A 6,000-nucleotide genomic window follows, 5' to 3' on the forward strand; every position below is an offset into this window, starting at 1 on the left:
TCTCTATCCATCCACTCAAGTCAACTTTCCGCTTTTCCAGAAAGCTGAAATTCTCTTACATCATGCTGTTGTGCATCAGGGTGCACTGGTTGCTGTGTACACCCGTTATTGCTCTCCTCCGGGGTCTCCCTTCTTAACCACCTGATGAACCCCTGCCCCTTTCTTGTATAGGAACCTTGGTTACTAATACCTTCTTTATCATAAATGTATCATTCAGTGATTTCCTGGTATGTGGGGAGTGACTTAGAAATCTCTGTTCTACATACATATCTGATTAATTGTTCAGGAATACAGCACTCCAGGCTGGACCTTTAGAATTTGGGGGTAGAAATATACTATATCACCCTACCTTGGCTATTGATTCTGGGAAGCTGTGTGTCATCTGAGTATAAATCCTTTGCATAGTTTTTCCTCAGTAAACTTTTTAAAGATTTTTCTCTTTGTCTCAATGTTTTTTTCTACCTTGAGTTCTGATTATTTAGGTGATGAATCTTCTTAGCAAATCTTCTGACTTAAAAACATTTTTTCCTGCTCATTTCTGGATCTGTGCCTGCAATATGACATTAAGAACATTGAGTCGGCCGGGCGTTGGTGGCACACGCCTTTAATCCCAGCACTCGGGAGGCAGAGGCAGGCGGATCTCTGTGAGTTCGAGAACAGCCTGGTCTACAAGAGCTAGTTCCAGGACAGCCTCCAAAGCCACAGAGAAATCCTGTCTTGAAAAACCAAAAAAAAAAAAAAAACAAAAACAAAAAAACCAAACCAAAACAAACAAACAAACAAAACAACATTGAGTCTAAGAACAGACACCCTGGTGATGAGCCCAGGCCTGCAACTTTGCAGCTGTTTAACTTAGGACAAGTCACTTTCTCCTACTCCAGTTTCTCCTGTGTAGTGGACATGTTTTGTTATGATAATTAAACAAATGGGTACCTACTGTTTCCTCACTCATACTTTCCAACATTTGTATTGCATTTCCCATTTCTCAGCAATATATTCCACATTCAGAAAGTGGGAAGCTCCTTAAAAGTCAATTCAAGTGTAAAAATATATAGTATGCCTTTTCAAGTATGGCCCTTGTTGGGTTGGTCAGAATAATTCTAAACATGATATATTTGTGCTACCCATGAGTCTTTCCAAGGCCCGTTTTCTGTTTGGTCTGATGTGATACACTGAGGGAAGGGGCTCATCTGGGTAATCCCCTGCTATCTAGAGGAAACTGAGGACAAATTTCAAACATTTGGTAGTAATTTTATACATGAGCAGAGGTGCTCTTCCCATTGTATTGGTCGATATTTTTTACATGGTGTCCCTTTTTGCCTTTCACGTTTGTTGTAGTGTGGATCTTTTGATAATGAATTTCTTCAGTGTTTGTGTATCTGGAGAACTCTTTGCTTCTCTGAGTTTAGAGCTCTCAGTTGGCAATTTTAAGGACTTTTAAGATCTCATTTTGCTATTTTCCTACTTGTATTATTCCCTGTGAGAGACTTACTGTGATCTTACCCTCCTTGCACTGTGTGTAATGTGCCTTTCATTCCTCTCGACACTCCAGCTGTTCATACGTTATTTAGGCTGCTGAAGTCCCACAGTTCATTGGTGAATACCATTTTCTTATCTTCTGTGTTTTATTTTGGATGGTTTCTATTCTGGGGTCCTGAAATTCATTAATATTTTCTACAATGCTGGTGTGCCTTTCATCCCTCAAATACATTTTTCATCTCATATATTGAAAAGTTTTAACCTGTATAGCTCAATGTAAGCATTTTGAAAGATAGCTGTCTTTAATTAAGGTGATTGGCAATACTTAATATAACTAGGATAATTGCTTTAATGTTCTTACCTGCTGATCTTTACATCTGTGTCAGTTATAGATTCATTTCAGCTCATTTTTTTTCTCATTGGAGGTCATAGTTCCTTGGTTTTTCATAAACCTGGTAGTTTTTATTTTTTATTAGATTCCATGCATTGTAAAATTTATCTTACTGGCTGTCAGATATTTTTGTGTTCCTGTAAATACCCTTGAACGGTGTTCTAGGATACGGTCACTTGAAAACAGTTTCTTCCTTGTGGTTCTTCATTTTTATAGTTTTGGGTGGGGCTGGAGCAGGCACAGCCTAGTCCTGGTTAATCCTCATTACCAATAAAGGTTTCTACACACTTTTCCAAACAGCCGTGATTTATGCATTTTTCCAACTTGTTTGGGAGAAACAGACACTTTATCGTCCCAGTGTAAAGATCAAAACAATAAGATTTCTTTTTTTTAATTTTACTTTATTCTTTCTCCATGTTCAGGTGGCTTCTTCACAGTAAATATTATTCATACATTCACAGGCTTTTGCTTCCTGAAGCTCTTGTTTGAAACCCCTCTACTGCTTCATGTGGCTTGGAGTTTTTCCTCTTTTATTGCTAAGTGATTAATTTTCAGATGGTGAGTTGATGCTTTAAGGCAGTGGTTCTCAAACTGTGGTCTTCACCCCAGTGACACCAACATGAACTGGGAGCTTGTTACACATAGAGTTTATCAGTGTAGACCTCAGACCTATAGAATTAGACACTCTGAGTGAGGGAATACTATAAAGGGCAGTAAACTGTATTTTAACAAGCCCCCAGAGTAAATCCAATAAGTGTTAATTTTTGAAAACTCAATACCTTAGAACCCACAGATTGAGAATAAAGGAGATGGAACCAAAGGAAACACTGCAAGTGTTCTAAGCCGGGACCTGGCAATCTCACTGATGTAGGTTAGCCTAATCCAGTGAAGATGAGCTACTCAAGATGAAGACCATATAGGGAGTCATTTGTGCTTTTCCTCTGGAACCCTTCAGGGTTGGAAAAATTCACTACAAATCCATTCTTCCCTTATAGTGGTGAGAGTTTGGGAGTTGAGACTAAGCTGTGAGCTGGCAGTAACTAATCTTAATGTGTACAAGACCATGTCCCCAGCTTTTGGGATCTCTTGGTCCCTGATGCCCTGTCTGGTAAACAAGCTGTTGGCTCCAGAGGGGAAACTTGGCAATATCAAAAAGGAGGAAAGGAGTTCCAGGCCATAGGGCAGTATGCATCAGAGGAGAGTTGCAACAGTATTGGGCAAATGCATTTATTTTGAGAAAAATACCCTTTCAACAGCAGTGGGTCAGGCTCCCCAAAGGGCAGATTTTTCCAAAGGAGTCAATCTGGCTGGCTGCTTTGTAGCCCACCTCTTCTGTCTGTCCCTCAGCAATAGGACATAGAAAAGGAGACAAAAGTTGTTGCTTGCTATGTTTCTTTAAGTAGATTTTCTTACCACAGTCCAAACTCACTCAAATTTAAGAAATTGGTCTTTTCCTGAATACACTTCAATTTGAAAAGCATACAGATCGGTAGTCTGAGAAATCCATTCAGTAGTATAAAACTGTAATGCGGTTTGTTGATGATCTGAGGCAAGCAGGTGCTATCAAAACACATATAATTGAATTTTTTTTGTTTTGTTTTTCGAGACAGGGTTTCTCTGTGTAGCTTTGGAGCCTATCCTGGCTCTGGAGACCAGGCTGACCTCAAACTCACAGAGATCCGCTTGCCTCTGTCTCCCAAGTGATTGGATTAAAGGCGTGCGCCACCAATGCCCAGCATAATTGAATTTTTTTAAAAAAAGATGATTTTGTGCTGGCAAGACAGTAGATAGAATTAGTACATGGTAGAATATTATTAATACAGCTGGATGCTGGCACATTCATACAATTTCTCCAAGGTTATGAGTACTCGGGATAAATGGGTTCTGTGTTTTCTTTGTCTGTATCTCTTCCTTGACCCAGCTGAAACTGATCCATACTCCTCTTCTTTTAGTACTATTTGCAGCTGATTCACCTGAGTCAAGCCTGTAGTAAGTGCTAAGAAACATCATATGAAGCTTTTCAAAGACTGCTATACCAAGATGTAGTGTGACTTCCAAATTTTAGGAGTCTTGGGACAGGACCCTCACCCAGGTCCAGGTGCATGCAGTCTCTTGCATCTCCGCATAGTCAGTGCTTTGGACTTCTGTCTCCACCCTCCCTCACTATACCATCACCAATACCAAGTTCCATGGAATGAGTCCTGTTTAAAAAGTCATTCTAGTCCATTTCAAAAGTCATTTGCTCTATGCTGACACCTTTAAGAGCCTAATACTGACTCTAGCTCTCCCATGGAGTCTTTTCTGATCCCACCTGCTGATAAGGGCATTGGGATGTTGACACAGGGATGCTCTGTATCCTTAGCTCCATGCCAGTCTCCTCTAGCTTTGGAGCTTTGTCCTGTGTGTGTACTCCCATAACATGGCTGGGTTTATCGTTCCCATGCTGGAATCACTTTCACTGCCTGTCAAGCAGAGAAGCTACCCCTACCTGTTGTGAGCCTTTTTTGCCCATGGGCTGCTTGTTTCCTCTGTGGCTTTTTTCTACTAGAATGTGTTCTTCTTCATAGCAGGTATCACTTCACACATATTTGATAGTTAATAAATAGTGGTGCTTTTCCCTCCCTTCATAGTGCACACAGAATGGTAATGCCGTAAATGTGGCTTGTCCTTCCTTGGAGCTGCTTCTTAGGGGTTCGTCCATTCAGCCATGTTTTTGTTGTCATCGTTGGTGGTGTTTTTGGTGCTGAGAATTAACCCCAGAGCCTTGCACAAAGCTGGCAGTCTTACTATTCTCATCCCAAACCACCAGGGTTTTTCCAGCTTTGGAAGCCTTGAGCTGAGCCCACATGCGGTAGAACACTCACAAATGCATTCTAGCTTATTGAAGAATAATGACCCTGGCTTGGAAAAATTTCCTGTTTTTCAAACCATATGAGGACTCTGGGTTACTGTGTAAAACTGATCAAATTTTAAAACGGTATACAGACCCCAGAAAACATGAAGTTGAGGATTTCTACATGAATTTAGCACGGTTTGCTTTAGAGGGAACTGAGTAAAATTTTATTTAGCATCCAGAGACACTCAGATTATATATGAGTACTCAAAAGATTGTGGTCCAGAAAGATGCCCAGTCAAATGAAGTTTAAGCAAAGGTTTCAAAAGGAAGTGGGAGGCGAGATGGAGACAAGGAAAACAAACAACCCTAGGATAAAAGGGAAGGTGTCAACCCAAATTCGTGGCATTACCCAAAGATGTCTCTTATTAAATTTGTTCTCCCATGAAAATGGCATCTCCTAAGATAGATCTAAGGGGTTGGGTGCCTTTGTCATCATGGCATCAAAATGACAGGTTGATAACATCATCAGCTTGGAGTGTGATAAATGCCTTGAGAGCTTTTTGGAGAATCTGCTGAGTCACGGAAGTGTTTTCTAGAGACTCCTTCTGCTTGCAGTCACACCCATAATCTCTATTAATGTTTGCCATGAGCCAAAATATCACACACAGTCTGAAAGTACTTTTCTTTTCATAAAAGTAAGACTTCGGAAATACTATATATATATATATATATATATATATATATATATATATATATTTTTTTGGTGGATGGCACTATTTCAGGAACACGAGTAGCAATTATTGACTTGCTGACCATTTCTCCAATTCATAAGTATATTGTTCACAAGCAATTTTTTGTTGAGAAATAGTGGATCCACTGGAGTAAAAACTGTGAGGTCTACCTTTTCAGAAACGTTTCACTGACTTGAGAAGAAAACAGCCAGCTACAAGGGAGCACATTGAAGGAGTTGCAAAATGAGAAGAGGAGTGGAGAGAAACTGGAGAAGTGTGCAAGCATGCTGACATTTGAGTGTCTTTGCCAATGTCTCCCCGCACAGGAAGGCTTACTGTTCACTTGATGTTTTTCATATTGCAAAACGTAAAGGAAGACTTCTCCCCTCACATTTTAATATTCAATAGGAGAGAAGCTTTGCTCCCATCTACTAGCTATAAGCCTTGAGGTGACCATGAAGCATTAGTCTCAGGCTGCATCCCCAACCGGGATCATAACACTTAAGGGCAAGACATTTGATGTTGACACATATGAAAAATGAATATTAGAACCAAATAAAACC

The sequence above is a fragment of the Cricetulus griseus genome, chromosome 6 (assembly GCF_003668045.3).
Source record: "Cricetulus griseus strain 17A/GY chromosome 6, alternate assembly CriGri-PICRH-1.0, whole genome shotgun sequence".
Taxonomy (NCBI): domain Eukaryota; kingdom Metazoa; phylum Chordata; class Mammalia; order Rodentia; family Cricetidae; genus Cricetulus; species Cricetulus griseus.